Below are 17,265 nucleotides of genomic sequence, written 5' to 3' on the forward strand. Positions count from 1 at the left end.
TAAATTATAATACAAAATATAGCACTGAGCAACTTACAAACAAATTCAACTTATGAACAATCGCTTGGAACCTAACTCGTTCGTAAGTAGGGGAGCGTCTGTACTGGGTAAATACTTTTTGCCCGTAGTTGGCAACGCGTGGGTGCTTGTTTGTCTATCTCAGCGCGTTCACCTCGGGACACTCTTCAGAATAAACGCAATGCGCTGAGTTGGCTTGGTTCTGAGCCAGTTTGGTGGAAATACCAATGTATTTTTTTAGCTCTTGTTTCAATATCTGGTCAAGACGGGGTCAGATGGGTTGGCCAAAGGCGCCAAGTGAAAACGTTTTTATTCCACGTTTGGCTTTTATTGTCGATCCGAGCCACTAATGAACGCTCAGATGGCTACGGACGGACCTGCCATCGGGACGGCCGTTAGCCTTCTGTCGGAATTCAAAAGGAGCTCATTTGTCGGACCACCGTGTGGCGAGCCGACCCCCCGATCCGAGAGCAGCCTGCCGTCATTTGGTTTTGCTGTCAGAACGCCGCACGAGCTGGGACGTGGTGGAAAAAGACATCATACATTCGCACCAGAGACTTTCCTCACCGCGCCGACATATTGGATCAGCGGCGGCGCCCAAAACGAACACCTATGTGAGGTGGCGGTAAACAAGTTACTCCAACGCAAACAACTCCTTTGTAGTTACTCTCCTATCCAACCTAGATTAATGGTGACCGCGTCTGCGGTCGTGTTGGTTTAGGAGAACTCAAAGCAACGGGCCCGGAACATTTCAGACAGCTGGCCAAATAAGAGAGAGGAACATGAAAGCCTGTTGCCGAATGGCTCTTTTGCGACCATTCGCTCCCGTTTGAATGCCAGGGTTCATTTCGGTGGCGCTCGTTTAACAACAATGCCCGAATGTGACATGGGGTGCCACCCACTATTCTCCACGGGTCGTCGAGAATCACACGGCAATAACCGTGAGATCAAAGTGGCAGCCAAGGGTGCTAGAGCCTATCCCAGCCAATCGTCGGGGACGAGGAGACAAACAAACAATTGCTCCTAGCTAGGGGCAATTTGGTACACGGTCGATTGGTCGCCGGTCTTTTGGTCGTCGGTCTTTTGGTCGCCCGTTGTCGCGGTCGGGGCGACCAAAAGACCGCGACCAAAAGACCGGCGACCAAAAGACGGCGACCAAAAGACCGGCAACCAATCAACGGCACACGGCTCGAGCCTATCCCAGCCAATCGCCAGGGACGAGGAGACAAACAAACAATCTCTCCTAGCTAGGGGCAATTTAGAGTGTGTAAACGCAACTGGTTGGAAAGCAAACTCCACACGGGAAGGTCGGAACCCGACGGGGGTCGAACCCCCGACCGTGGCGCCTCCCCGACGGCCGTCGATCGATCCCGGCCGCTGCGTGTCAATTCGACATCTGCGCAACGTTGGCGACCCCGCTAAACGGCTGAACGTTATTAGCATCTTGACGCGTTTGTTTAAATCCACATTTGGCTACGGAGAGATAAGAGATAATCCCGGGATCATACACGCCAAGCCAAAGGTTAATGGGAACGCCGCCACAACACAGGATAGCGCCGGTAATACGAGCTGCTGCAACCCTTTCTGGGAAGTGAGCTAGCTTTCAAGAAAGGTGCTCGGTTCGGTCGGTGGTTGCCGCGACTTCCACGCCAAGTCGCCGACCGTCTCCGCCGTGATCATTCGCTGACGAGTGCCTCGCTAGAGACGGGCCCCTTTAATGCCCGCGGGCGTGAACAGGGAAATCAATGAAGCAGCGGACAAAACAGGCCACCAGACCAGCTATACACGCTCATTAATGAAGACAAACAGAAATAATACAGCCCGACGACTCAATGAAGCGAAGGGACGTCTTCCCATGATCTCAAGGCGAGCCATTCATCGTCGGCGTGCTCCAAACCTCAATGTTTTCATTAAAGTTGCATGTACTTAGTCGATAGGCGGTTTCACTTGGCCGGTCTGCACGGAACCATCATTTCAGCCACGTCCAACGTGACCACCGTAAAAGAATACATGCGATTGTTAGAGGCTTTTAAAAGCGTCCGGCGGATGGAAAAGCTAAACAAGACTAAATAAGAGCGGGCCCATTCCCTCCCGCGCTATCAAACAAAAGCGGCATTTGCTTGAAATCAATGCGAAAGGCGCCGACCCGTAGACAAAACAATTACCTGGCGGTCAGCGGTGGACTCGTTTCCGAGACGACTAACTCCGGAGCGGCGAGCCACGCTCAACTACGGAACCGTAATTATATCCAAACGCAAATTGGAGTCCTCCGGCGCCCCCGTCTCGGCCGGTAAACGGTACGACGGCGGGAAGCATCGGCGCCGATGACGCTGGCCGTCCTCAAATGCGTTTTCCGGCTCAGTTAGCAGGATATTCATTTCAACTGATTAGCACCGCGCCGTTTCTTTTATAAGCAACAATGATAAGGTTAGCGCACGTTGCCCAGAAAGTGTCTAAATTTACAGTGGGCAGATAATGGGAAATCAATGAAGCGTGACTACCAAAACAATAGATAAAGTCTTGGGGATCATCAAGTGGACATTTTGACGATTGTTATTTGCAGGCCGCAGTTCTCCGATGCACGACGGCGAGCCGGGCGGGCGCCGCCTCCCGTTACCCATACTTATATTGACCGTGCACAACAAACCGTTATTGAAATGCACGCGAAAATTGACAACAGTGAAAACACAACGCAGTTTATCCACAATCTCAAATGTCGGTACTCGCCAGACTCCAACGGTACTTCGCTCGTGACCTAGGCGCCGATTTTTGGCTGGACCCTGGAGCAAATATTCCTGTACGAAAGGGGCACAAAACTCAACGTTTTTTGACACTTCAAGTTCCACTTACGATCGCCACTTTAGAAAAATTCAACACTATGCCACACTGCCATCTACAGGCACCCAGTAGTCATGACATCGGTTTAGAAGTCTGGATTTCACTGACAAGCTGGCAAGTATATATATATATATATATATATATATATATATATATATATATATATATATATATATATATATATATATATATATATATATATATATATATATATATACACACACACTTCAGAGACATGCTTATTTATTTATATATTTAGTCATGTATTTATTTATTAACTTACGTATTACCTATCTATTTATGTCTGAAATGCCTTTCCTATTTCTGCATCCTCACCCTCTTGCTACTGTGACAACGAAATTTCCCGAATATGCGATGAATAAAGTTATCCAATCCAATCCAATACTACTTTGAGGTGGATCCAAATTCGACAATTGTTGGACAAAACGTAGCGGCCGCAAGAAAAAAAAAAAGAATCGATGGGACCGACTACATAAAATGTAACGTAGTGTACAACAAAACATTCAATTTGAACAACGTGCTGTGTAAAAGTGAACGTAATAAGTGTTGCGGTGGGTCTCTTTGCTTCCCTCTTGTGGCACAACGTGGAACAGATAAACTGCATTTTCAGTCATTTCAATGGGGGGGAAAATAAGGTTGTGAATAAGAAGCTCAGTTGTGAACACAATAGCGAGGACCTCCACTTGCCATTCCTTTTCACTTGTTACCTATTAAAAGTGCGCTAACTCCGGCCATTTCCGTTTCAGAGTGAGTCGCCGAAAGTAGGTTATACCACTACGGAAACAAACAACGCGTGCGTCTTTTCCGCCGTGCCACTTGTTTGCTAGACGTGTGACGTCAGCTGGTAATCCCTTCAAAGCCCCCCAAGTCTGGACTGGAAACACCGTTTCGACATTATTACGCTAAAGACGCATTCCGAATGGGACAGCTGGCTAAACCAAACCCGCGTGCGGATAATCCCCGCCCGTCGTCCTCTCCTATTTGTTTCTTTCTCGATGCCCCAAGCCGAGCCCCCGCTGGTGGGAGGTCTACTTCGCGTGACGCCAAAAATGGACACGCACCCCCCCCCTTAACAAGAGGAGTCTGGAAGTAGAGCCCAAAAATAACACCGGGCCAACGTTTTAAAAAAAGGGGAGGAGGGGTTTCTGGCCAGATAAGGTCACCCGGCGACCAAAAACTGCGGGTTTGAGCTCGCTCACCTGACGTGAAGACGCCGAGAAGAGACGGACACCGGCGAGAAGTCAACTCCCTCCCCCCCAAAAAATCCCACGCCGTAGCTCCTTCTGGCGATCTAGCCTCCCTTCATCAAAGTTTTCCTCTTTTTTTGGGTTCCCCTCCTCCTACGGGAAGCCGTGGTCAGCTCGGGAGCCGCTATGTATCCTCCATGGAAAGATTGAAAGGTGAAAACGGCGCATTCAGTCTGGTTTAAGGAAGGAGGGGGTGGCTATGGACTCGCTTGACAAGCAACGAGCGAGTGGTGGCGATCCGAAGCGAGAAGGGTGGGTGGGGGGCGCTTTTGAGGTCCTCCTCTTGTTGAAGCCAGCGGCCGTCCGGATCATCTCCCACGGAGGGATTTTATTTGCTGGTCATCCCACCTCCATCCAGAGCGAGCGACCGTGGCCGAGTTTTGTCGGCCTCAACAACACAGCAGCTCTTTCTTCCTGCCAGGAAGACAGGAGCCAATGGCGGGGCGACTTTGGAAAAGGGAGGGGAACAAACTAAGGGCTGGATTCCACTCCACTCCCAATGACAGTCGGAACGTGCCGGGAATAGAAGGAGAGCCAGCGGGGGTGGGTTTGGGCTCAAAGTTCCTCTTCCTCCTACCTCCCACATTGGAACTCCTTCCACAGACTCTCTGCGGGGGACGGGGGCTCGCAACCTGTGGCTCCGGAGCCACATGTGGCTCTCTCCATACCTCTGCTGCGGCTATAAAACGTCTAGATGGGCTCGCAATCCTTTTAAATGAGTCGTCCTAACGTATTCTTACGATAAGCACTCCACCGAAAGGCCATTTTTTGCTGACGTGCACATTTCTGTCACGCAAACATTACGGAAGAAGAAGAAGAAAAAAAACTGCTGACGTTTTCCAGCATATTCATTTTAGAGGAGATAAACCTAGTCCGCATTACATGACATTTATCTCCACTTAATCGGCGGCCCTGTGCAAATCATGCTAGCGCGACAACGCTAACGGCGCTCCGCCAAAACGATAAGACGACGCAAGTCCATTTCCAGCGGCCCGGAAGATGATCTATCCGCAATATCGGCGGCAATTGGCCTCTTTTATCGTCCCCGAGTCGGCATCTGGCAAAGTTGGATCGGCAACGGGGCGAGAATGAGACCTGTACTTGTTTCCATGGCAGCGCACGCCATTACGATGACATTAACGCGGCGGCGGCGGCGTCGTAAAAGCTTCCATGAATACCTTGAAGGGACAAAGACATTTTATGAATAAGTCCTTTTCAATGGAGCTGATAACAGAGTGGGAAGCGCAATTTTTCTAATGAACCGACCGGGAAGCGATCATGATAGGGCGTTTTAGACATTCTGGGGGAGGGCGGGGGGTCTCTGGTCTCCATTCTAGCGATACAATTCACGGGTCGCCATTCCATCCATGAACTACACAAAAAGACAATGATGCCATTGAAAAAAAATGAACAAAATGGACATAAAAGTACATTTAGATCCATCCATGTATTGCTGAAAGCTCACATCCAGCTCTCATGTCATTCATTTTCTCAACCGCTTACCCTTACAAGGGTCGCGGGGGTGCCGGAGCTTATCCCAGCTGACTTCGGGCACCAAGCGGTGGGGACACCCTGAATTGGGGGCCAGCCAATCGGCGGGCACGAGGAGACAGAGTACAACCAATCCTAGCTAGGGACAATTTAGCATAAAGTTAGCCTAGCATGATGGTTTCTGAATGTGGGAAGAAACCGGACCACCAAGATGAAAAAAACCCACTCAAGCCCAGGGAGAACAGGCAAACTCCACACCGTGTAGACCCACCTGGGTTCGAACCCTCGACCCCAGAACTGTGAAGCCGACCCCGCTAACTCGGCCGCCCAAGCACTAAAATAAACTTGATTCATTTTTTAACAACACATGCCCCGTATTATATCATTTTTTTTTGTTTTGAGTGCAATTTTAAGGTTCCTCGTTAACTTAAAACATAATGCGTTTAATTCTTGATGTATAATAGTAACGCGCTACAAAATCAGGCGGTCGGGATCGAACCCGCGGGCCGTACGTTTGACGCTCGCGGCGGACAAGTCGCAGCTGGAAGGCACAGCGAGTCGAGGGATGAGCAAAATGAGATGACTCCACGCAAGCTAATTCTATTAGCCTTCATTATCCAGGAACACAACGAGGGGGGACGCGCAGGTGATAGGCTAATGAGGCGTCGCCCGTCACACCATTACGGACGTGTCGAGATGGCATCCCAAAGGCGGCGGCGGAAAATAAAGCCAGGTTTTCCCGGGTCCGAAACGACATTTTGCTTCGAGCCGAGCCATCGGCGACCAATCAACCGCACACGCATATGAAAGGGGTGCGGTGTGAAGACGAAAGTTGGACTTGGGCTTGACGCCTTCAGGCAAAAGTTGGAAAAGCCAGTGAGTGGCGGGCAGAGCGCTTGAAGAAAACACTGATATTGATATTTTTCCACACGAGTGGAGGTGAAATGATTCACATCATTTGTTAGCGGAGGGAAAAATGGGGGAATTACGATTGAATAACAATGTCAAAGTGTGACGGATGAGAAAAATGAGGCGGGCAGGCAGGCAGGCAGGCAAGCTCGGGTCTGGAACAATGGATCGCTCTTTTTTTGCATTTTTTCGCATTCTTTCACGTCATTAGGTGAGTTCAATTCAAAGCATGGAGAATCTCCATTTCGCAAAATGAAGTCAGTTTTTTCTCTTGCTTTACCCGCAACTCAACCACACACAAACGGGGACATCGGATGGGATTTGTTCGGTTGCAAGCATGGCGGGTGATTTATTCATTTAAGAAAACAACATTAATCTTAGCGCTCCACGTCGACGGCAACGTCGTCGGATCGGACGGCTTTTATTCGGAGGTCTTCCTCGGCGGGCGAAATGTACGGCCAATGAAACGGAGGCACTTCCGTTGGCCGTAATTATCTTCCCAAAGTCACCTTGCCGGCGAGCGAGCTATAAATACGCTTTGTTGACCGACTGTCAGGTAAGAAGACCAAGACGAAAACGCAGACGGCGTCGGCGAAGATGGAGGAGGGACTTCTTTTTTTTTTTTTGCAAAATGCACACAAAAATTCCTTGACAATAAAAGTTTCCGACTGTTGGGGATTTATTCTGGATACTATTATAGATGTATGCATTTTTAATTACTTTTGTATAAGAGTGTCTTTAATTTGAGACTGGGCCAAACTTGAGGTATCCTCTGCTCCAACGAGATACACCTCGACGCTTTACCCAGATGCAAGTTCGCTATGAAGATCTGCGAAGGACTCTTAAATTGCTTGGACTTGGATTCCGGAGCAGATGGCGATAATTGAATACCTGATATGCGATTATTGTTGCAGTTGTTTTGACCTCGATGGTGTTATTGGGTTAGCTTATGCAATTGTTTGAATCAGATGACCTTAGATGTTTTGAATTATGCACTACTAAAAGGACAGAGGAGGATGCCGCTCTTCAGAATCATCCTGGATGAAGACGAATCGGGAGTGATTTTCCTTGCAAGTTGTAGCCAGTGTACCGTATTTTCACGACTATAAGGCGCATATAAAAGTCTTAAATTTTCTCCAAAATAGACAGGGCGCCTTATAATCCAGTGCGCTTTATATATGGACCAATACTAAAATTGTTATCACGATAAAATAAAATGAATCAGTTGATAGGGTACACCGACTCTACTATTTTCCCGTAGACAAAGTACTGCGCGGTGACTGCTGGGATATGTAGTAGTTCTTTTGTCAATACACCCAATGGATTGTGGCCTGTATACATCGACATCAACACAGCATGAGCACACAGCAAAATATTCTCGCGGAGGGAAATACCCGGCCGAGTTCGCCACCCACCGGCGCCCCCTAAATTGGCCGAGGGGCCGCGCTTCCCCGACGACGGGATCTCCAGCGCTCCTTTTAAAGGCAATAAGATGAAGCTGGAATCACGCGAGCCGAGCAGAGGAGAAAGTCATTAAAGGCGCGCCAGCTGAGTAAAATAGTTGCGCTCGCCAGCGTGCTTTAATCACCGAGCGTCATTAAGGGAGGGGCCGTCTAATGAAAGCCAAGCAAGCCAAGCCAAATGTGTCAAAAAGGCCATTTGCCCCCTACGTGGAATGGCGGCGCACTCTCTTCCCCTCAGAGATGAGTAAACACTTTGCACAAGCCCGAGAGTGGAACCTCCTCCCCGTAGCAGCAAAAAAAACATCTCTTAACCTCATTTGCTGCACACGCGGGGTGATAAACAAGCGCATTTTCACAAATGTGGGAATGTCAGGGCCGCTAATTAAATAAACATCCAGTGGCTAATGTTTGTGACTAAATGCAAGGACAGATGGGCTATTAATGGTGGCGAGCGGAAGAGACTTTTGGAGCTGGGTGGCTTCACTTCATAGACATTATTCATGGAGGGGGGGAATCAATCTTGCAACCTTCAGGCAAGGGCGCCTTGAAACCAGACACGACGGCGGCGGCGGTTAGATGAGCAATGTCTAATACAACGGAGTATGTGCTTCAAGTTAGCAAGATAGATTTAGGTTTCCCAGAGAGCGTCTCTATGTTGTTTTCAGTCTAATACGGGCCCGATCAAAAGTCCAAATATGCCAGCGGAGTCCCACAAGGGTCAATCCCGCATCCCCTACCATTTGCATCCATCTTTTCCCACCGATCGGATCATTGTTTCCGATTTGGGATTTCCGGCCGTTTCATTTTTAGGAACGAAGGCGTTTGTTTGGTTGACTTGAATATTGGTTGACTCTGAATACGGTCGGCGTCAAATTTGGAATGCCGTCTCTTTAAGAAGTATCCCGGCAATTTGCGGGATTAAGATGGAGCCGACAAAGCGAGCGAGGGGTGATAAAGGATTTTAGTGGCGAGAGCTGGCTATAAATGTTGTCATTTGCTCTCGCCCAGGCTAATCGGCTCATTGCGCCGTTTGCCTGTCTGCTAGCAATACGAGCTTTTGCGACGCTCTCGTTAAAATCCTCTGATCTACTAGCGTGCCGTAAAAGACCTCGCCGTTCATCCGGGGCATCCCGGTCGCCCTTTTTCAGTCTTGGTAGCATTTGGCCGCTCTGAATCGGGCTATTTAGAAAACGCAACAGTAAGGTCGGTGATAGGTTTTTTAATAATATACTTTAATCAAACAGGGAGACATCTTTAAACATACCGTATTTTCACGAGTATATGGCGCATCGTATTTTTAGCCGCAGTGTCAGTAACGAGTGCTATTTCTGTATTTTAAACACACAAAGGACGCGCCGTTTTTTTAGACACATATATGTTATATACTATATATGAATATCTAACCGCAATAGCGCTGGCTACCGGAAGCAGCCCCAGACTCTTTTTTTTTTTTCCGGTTTCCGGTGCGCAGTGACTGCTGGGATTTATAGTTCTTTCACGCTACACCCACACACTAAAAACATGTTTTTACGAGTCGTACAGTGTTTGTAAGGTTTTTGGGGGGTTTGTAAGGGGAATCATAATCATTTATAAGGGCAGTTATCGGCAGAGGTTGACAGGTATGGGTACTGCATTTGTGTCGGTGGAAAAAAAATAAAAAAATCATTGTGTGTGTAGCATGAATGAGAAGAAAAGATGTGGCAAATCTGAAGAAGCCAGGTTTTGGGGAGGGAGAACCCAGATGAAGAAGTGGAAGTGTTGGACTTGGAGGAAGCTAGCTAGCTATTTGAAGATGGTCTTTAAGATGGCCGCCCCCACAAGAGCTATGCCTACCTACTCGGGGTCAGAATGGCCAGGAAAAGCTCTTTTGCGCCGGGATGTTCAATGAAAAAGAAGGAGGAGCGAATAGCGGATAGCGGCGTAGGATTACTTTCTATTTCGGGTTGAGGCCCTTTTGATGAGACGCACTGCACGCGGGAGGTGGCGCGCCAGATGGAATATATTGTGGAGAGCCAGCGGTCCGCGGGGATTAATGGGCGCCAAAAATGTCGGCGCGGAGGGAGACGATCCGCCGTATTGCGGACGGGGAGGGAAACCTTCCCGGATGGCCGGCACGGTAAATGCCGTCAAGGCGCCGCCGAGGAACGCTTGGACAAAGCGACGTTACGCTGATGTTAAGAAGGCGAAATGGCGCAGGTTGGAATTCCGACCCGGGCTGATAAAATGCACACTAAGGCAACTTTTGATGGTCTCCGGTGGGAAAAGGAGATTTTCTGTTGCGACAAACGTCATTTCTCATCGGATTTTTTTCCCCGGCATTGGCGAAGGAAGCGCCGTATGCAGAAATGTCACGACCGGATCACTGGGAAAGCGTCAATGTGATGACTAAGGATCCCCCGCGGAAACGCCGCCACCAAACGGAATGCCGTTGAGCGTTAAATAAAGTAGAGGCAAGCACGACGCCGCGGCCAGAAGAAATGAAGCGGGAGAAAAATGACGTGCCAAGTCGAGAGGGAAAAAAAGAAAAAGAAAATAGAAAAGACGTGGCAAATCTGAGGCATTTGATGAAGATTCACGAAGCGGCAAAGGACGGCTCCTCCCACAAATGGAGTAGATGACCGATCCGGGTCAAAAGCCACTCCTCCCGGGCTTCTCGGTACGGGGCGCGACTTGACCTCGCCGATTCGATAAGTCGGCTACGTCTGCGATCGATGCTAATTACAATTTGAAGTGGAAAGGGATCGCCAAGTGAGCTAAAACCTCGGCGACAGACCAAAAAGAGGATTCTTATTTTGCCCCGGCCGGAAAAAAACTCGCGCAAGGTCGCACTTTTTTTGGCTAGGCTAATGAGATATGGTTTTTTTTAACCTCTCTCTGACCACCGACAGCCCGTTACATTTTTTTGTAGTCACCTGCTAGCTTAACAGATGCGTATTCAGCCTGTTTTGTTACCTGAACGTATGATCGTGGTCCAATAAAAACGGACGCCCCAATGCCACTTCCTATTTTTTTCCCTCATTATTGTGTATTCTTCGTAGGGTGCCAAAAATACGTTGTGGAGAGTGAAGCCTTGGCCACAATTTTTCACAACGCAGCGAATACAGCGACGACATATTCGATTTGTAGTTTCGGCCTGTTTTATAAGGGGGGCGGGGCTTAGCGCGGTGATCACACAACTCATAAAATCCGGGTTTATCGGAAAAAAGTAAGCATTTCCTTCCAATGAGCTAAAAAGGGTGCGTCACGCGGTACATTTTTTTGTAGTCACCTGCTAGCTTAACAGATGCGTATTCAGCCTGTTTTGTTACCTGAACGTATGTTCATGGTCCAATAAAAACGGACGCCCCAATGCCACTACCTATTTTTTTCCCCCTCGTCATTGTGTATTCTTCGTGGGGTGCCAAAAATACGGTGATTTTCTGCCAAATGACCTTTAAAAGCGCCAGCTTTCAGGCGATTTGGACGGAAAAGTGAGAACTGTTTCATGCAAATGGGGATAAAAATGTGGCTATTAAAGCACTTTCTGTCCAATTTTCGGCAACGATCCGCGCAAATGCAAGCTCTCGGAATAAGGGACGGGTTTTTTTTTCGCCTCTGGAGTCACTTGCCGGTGACAGACGGCGATCGACGGGAGGCCGGCGAGCGCCACCTCCGCCTCTCGGTGACCATTATCTTGTCAAAAGGTCATTGTGGTATGACTCATCCACCCGCTGCGCGCCAATAAATCAGGGCGGAGGAGAGGCGTGGAAAAGGCCAGCGAGAAAGGAAAGGAAACGCCGGGAGCAGATGTCCCGCGCCGTCCAGCTTGGCCACACGTAAACAAAATATGGACCGCATTGGGAAGATGCAAAATTCTTAGTAATAAAAGATCTTCAAGTCTGTTATTGGGTATTTCATATCACGTGTTTTGACGGTACACGGTCGATTGGTCGCCGGTCTTTTGGTCGCCCGGAAGGTTATTGATAATTACCATTGAAATGGTTGCTCAAATTCCCTAAATACAAACTGTGAATGACTATTTAGTCATATTTAATGCCCTAGTCATTATTAGGCTAAAGAAAAGCTCCAAATTTCCCAGACTTTTATTGTTTATTGACCCATTGGCCTCTTCGGGTCACCTTTCAAACATGATTGAATTCCAAGGAAGGAAAAAAAAAAAGTGGTAAAAATGATTACAGCATCTAAAATGACACCAACGTCGTCCTCTGATGTAAAAGTTATTCAAGCGGGCCTTGGCGCGAATGAGGTAATATAGCAAAAGCACTTGGTGCTTTAAAAGCGAAGGCCATTTAGGTGAGCCCCAGGCTCAAATAAGAGGGGGAAAAAGAAGACTCCATTGTCCCTTTATGGCGCCATATCATTTCTCATAAAATTCAGGATGAGTTGTGGAGAGTGAAGCCTTGGCCACAATTTTTCTCAAGAGAAGGACAACGCAGCGAATGGGCGACATATCTGATTCGTAGTTTCGGCCTGTTTTATAAGGGGGGCGGGGCTTAGCGCGGTGATCACACAACTCATAAACATGCGGGTTTATCGGAAAAAAGTAAGCATTTCCTTCCAATGAGCTAAAAGGGGTGCGTCACGCGGTACTCGGATGATTCGCCGAAAGACGTTTCGCCGACGGACGTTTGACAGACGGACAGGTCGCCGAATGGACGTTTCGCCGAACGTCGTCGAATCATCCGGTCACGGCGTCACGCAGAACAGAGGGACGGATCGGACCCACCCTGGCCGGCCACTTCCGGCCCACGGGCCGCACCTTGGACACGTTATAGAGCTAGCTCTACAGGGGTGGGTCAATATTGGCCGTCAAAGTACTTAACGCGGAGGCTTTTCGCTAGCCGAAGACAAGCTAACTCCGCCATCGGCGTCGGAACGCCTTGGACGGAGCCCGAAAAAAATTCCGGCGACCGTCTGGAGCATCTGCCGCTCTGACAGGTGGAATAAATCACTGGCTCCGGTCGCCGCAGTCTTGCCGCACAGCGGCTTTGGCTTTCGGGCTTGGCGGAATAGCCGGCGGCGGCGACTCCCACGCACGCTGGTGTGGAGGAGCGCCATTTGTCTTACTGAGAAGGCCCCGTCAAAGCTAAGGACCACGAGCGGCCGTGTAATCATCCAACTACCGCGTGGAAGGTCGCCGTATTAGCTGGGTTTTGCCCGCCGCCAGAATCGGCGAGACGAGGCACTACATTGACGACTAACAATGACCCCAACGTTGTTCGGTGGAAATTGGGCCGGTGAAACGGGGGGCTCGTAAAACGGGGAATGAGCGGCGAGTTGACTCGCCGCAATTTCCCACGGCCCATTTCTGGCTGTCTTTTCAAGTGTTTGACTTCATATACACTTGAGCGCCAAGTGCGGCTTGGGGATATTAAATAGGCATTTTCCCGATAAGTACACTTGGGCAGCCGAGAGGGCCGTCCTCATAACGTAAGGAAACGCTCTACAAAGGGCAACGTACGTACCTCCAAGGAAACGTTCTACGGCACGCCGCCATCTAGAAAAATCCCTTTTTAAATCTTGAATGCGTCCATTTCGTACTCAAAAACGTCAGAACAAAAAAAAATCAACTTTCAAAAACATTGCCAAGTGAAGCATCACTACTTTACCCGCCTCCATTATTTGATAAATTGTCGCGTCAATAATTGTTTCCAGTTCGTTTAATTAATTGGCTCGGCAAAAATGCGAGATTAAAAACAGGCGAGTTTTGACATTTAATTGCGTGTAATCCTTGCGGCCGTTTTATCGGGACGTTACGTGGAATTTTTTAAATAAATGTATACTTTGGTTAGAAGATTTGCACTGCCTTGGTGTCCCTGTTTGAAAAATATGCAATTTAACCGACGGTGAGAAGCACAACGGAAGCCAGCTTTTCCCTTTTATCATTTTTAATATCCTCCAACTGATGAAGAAGACCAGCTCACTAATGCTCACTAAAGCCCAGTCCGATGAATCATAAATCAACTGCCAATCAGGCGCACGGCTAGCGCGGCCGCCAGCTTTCGTCACAGAACTTCTCTGACCCTCAATTAAGTGCTTCCTAAGACTTCAAAAACTTTGTTTGCGGGAAAGGTTGAAAGTAAGGTCGGAAAGTAAGTGCACTCCTGATCCAAACTTTGAACGGGGGATCTCAGGCCATGTGTTTTTGCCAAAACCATGTCGAAAGAGACCAAGTGCATCCTGTTTTTGCTGTTACAGTGTTTTGCTCCACCTATATAAATGATTACCGTATTGTCACGACTATAAGGCGCACATAAAAGTCTGAAATTTTCTCCAAAATAGACAGGGCGCCTTATAATCCAGTGCGCTTTATAGATGGACCAATACTAAAAATGTTATCACGATAAAATAAATCTGTCGATAGGACAACTATGGCAAGCAGCCCCCGACTCTACTATTTTCCTGTAGATAAAGTACTGCACAGTGACTGCTGGGATATGTAGTTTTTTTTGTCAATACACCCAATGGATTGTGGCCTGCCGATCGTTGCGAAGCATGGAAGACAGCCTTGGAATACTAGTTACGCTAGCTACTAGCTAGCTACTATTTGTGAACGAATTGTGGCCTGGTGATCGGCATCAACACAATTGGGAAGCATGGAAGACAGCCTTGGAATACTAGTTACGCTAGCTACTAGCTAGCTACTATTTGTGAACGAATTGTGGCCTGGTGATCGGCATCAACACAATTGGGAAGCATGGAAGACAGCCTTGGAATACCAGTTACGCTAGCTACTAGCTAGCTACTATTTGTGAAGGCTCGTTTGGGCAATTGTTTAATTTGGACACAGAAAATAAGGACTTTGATTGATTTGTGGGTTATGATGACGTGAGTGAGTTGTAAAATGTCTAAATAAAGTACAACTGAACTCAGTTTTGCTTCCGTTGCCTTTTTAAAACGTGTTTTTAGCGTGTGGGTGTAGCGTGCAAGAACTATATTTCCCAGCAGTCACTGGGCACCGGAACCCGGAAATAGGCTGCTTCCGGTAGCCAGCGCTATTACGTTTCGATGTTCATCCATATATAATATATATGCGTCTAAAAATACGGTGCGTCCTTTGTGTGTCTAAAATACAGAAATAGCACTCGTTACTGACACTGCGGCTTAAAATACGATGCGCCGAATAGTCGTGAAAATACGGTAATCCCGTCGGGGTCCATTTTGTTCCGGTTACGATACGACGAGAAGGTCGTCAACCGAGTGCGGATTTGCGGTACCGATTGCCGTACGGTAAACACGGGGCCGCGTGGCGTCCCTCCCCGCGTCCAAATTCAACAAGGTCGCCGTCGATGAGCAAATATGAGCTCCGCCTCCAGGCAGCAAAAGTAAACAGGCGGACAATTGACACGCGAGGAGATCCAGACCGAATAGCGTAGCGGCGTGTACGTACGTGTCGAAAGATGGAGAGTTTTCAAAGCGGGATTGCTAGGCTTATGCTTGCTCATTGCATTTTAATCAAGCAGAAATTTCCAAGCGCCTGGCTTTTGAGGCGGACAAAAAGTCCGCCGCCGTTGAACCTTTCTAGGGGCTTTCCGGGTCAAAGCTCCACCCAACGCATTCTTGAACAGATGTTATTAAGGTGAGAGCGTCACGTCGGATAAGCCGAGGAGGAGGAGGAATCAGAGCGTGAATTAGTCCCGCCCTTTTTTTACTACTCATTGACTTTTCGCCAGCGCTTTCATTTACTCCGCAATCGTTCACGTTCTGTTATACGCGTGTCCGTTAATTCTTTTAACCTGGACAAATGAATTTCCTAATAAATACGTGGCCGGCAGTCCATCAAGTGGAGCTGTTGGGGTTATTCTGGGATATTATTATATATGTGCATATTGTGCATTGGAATATGTGCATATTATTATATCATTCTTACGAAGCAGACGAAAGCTCGATAAAACAACAATCTAAAACCAAAAACAAAGCTACATTAAAGTAACGTTTCAAGGAATTCCGTCAACAAGCCCGACTTGACTTCTTATTTATTGCTTTATTATTATTGCTATGGCGTTCCCGCTCCGAATCGTCCTCGATCGGTCGTCTTGTGCTCGTTACGGAGGAAATGCCAACATGTCCGAAAGGGCAAATGTCAGCCGCGCTCCGACGTGTCCGTCATTGACGGCGTTCTTGGCCCAAGTGCTGAAAATCTTTTCTAATTGTGGATGGCATTCAGTAAATGTCACATAAACAGCCAAATCGCAGCGTGCTTCTGACAAGCGCAATCCGGTTAAAACCAAAAAACAGAGCTTTTACTGTACGAATTTGGGCTTCATTTTGGGGGGATTTCGGTTAAGACCCCCACGTCCATCATTCATCGGTCATCAGGGAGGGTCGGCATGTCTGATTGTGAAATGAATCGCGCGCGCGACTCTGGCAACGGCAATAATTCATCATGTAAAGGTATAATTTACAAGGGGGGGGGAAACAGAGGCACATTAATCTTCATCGGGCCAAAAAGCCAAATCGGCAGAAAATGAACACGCTGGACGATTTTGATTTGCTTACATAAGGGGAACGGAACGCTTGGAAATTCTGCTATTGTTATCTTTAACTCTACATTATAAAGAAAAACGAGCTTTATTTTCACAAGAGCCCAGGGGGGGTATGTCGTAATCGCAGTGGCGGGCCGTCAGGGCCTTCAAGGCCTTCTCTGCTGGCCTAAGAAATATCTGAATCATATATTATATTTTGTCCATCAATACTTATTATTCCAAATGGTCTGTTAGCTTCCTTTCATTGCTTTTCCCCCTGGTCGCACTGCTTCCAGATGTGTGTTGTCATATTAAAGCATTTAACCAATCACATTTCAGCCATTATTTGTTGCTAGGATCAGAAATCTGCCTCAAAGCCTTCACAATAAGTTCTGCAGGCTCTGCTGCATTAAACAAGACTGTTGCTTTTAACCAATCAGATTTCGAGTTGGCAACCCCACAATGCTTTTTCGCAGGCATTGCCATTTTGCTGGCTGGGATACGTCATTGCTTTCACCAACTATGATTGGCTAGCTATAGAGAGTAGGCGGGCCAAAGCCAGAGTGAGGCAGCCAGAGATCGCAAACTCCATCCACAATGGCCGACAGAGGCAAAAACAAATGGATTTGGTTGCAGATTTGCTCACAAAGCTATTTTCCAGACGGACTTTTCCAGAAAAAAATGGACATCATTAAGAAAGGGCGGTCAACTCCGAAGCTAGCAAGCCTGTTACAGCCGGGAAAAGGGTGTGTGCGCCAGTTTCAGTGCGCTAACTACAAAGAGCTAACAAACTGTATTTGGAGCAAGTTGCAC

The 17,265-nt window shown here is 47.9% G+C and overlaps 1 protein-coding gene and 1 long non-coding RNA gene across 7 annotated transcripts in view; one reads left to right on the plus strand and one right to left on the minus strand.

The window, feature by feature from the left end:
- Nucleotides 1–17,265, plus strand: part of LOC144068766 (uncharacterized) — a 227,688-nt gene that overhangs the window by 45,841 nt on the left and 164,582 nt on the right. The gene's annotated exons all lie outside the window — the stretch shown is intronic.
- Nucleotides 1–17,265, minus strand: part of large1 (LARGE xylosyl- and glucuronyltransferase 1) — a 63,352-nt gene that overhangs the window by 30,808 nt on the left and 15,279 nt on the right. For 2 of the 4 annotated variants that reach the window (XR_013298311.1, XM_077593636.1), the window contains exon 1: nt 4,077–4,553. The exons of the other annotated variants lie outside the window; for them this stretch is intronic. The gene's annotated coding sequence lies outside the window, so the exon portion shown is untranslated. Of the gene's footprint in view, nt 1–4,076; nt 4,554–17,265 lie in introns of those variants that run through there. 4 annotated transcript variants of the gene reach the window in all.

Source organism: Stigmatopora argus, chromosome 23 (assembly GCF_051989625.1).
Source record: "Stigmatopora argus isolate UIUO_Sarg chromosome 23, RoL_Sarg_1.0, whole genome shotgun sequence".
Taxonomy (NCBI): Eukaryota; Metazoa; Chordata; class Actinopteri; order Syngnathiformes; family Syngnathidae; genus Stigmatopora; species Stigmatopora argus.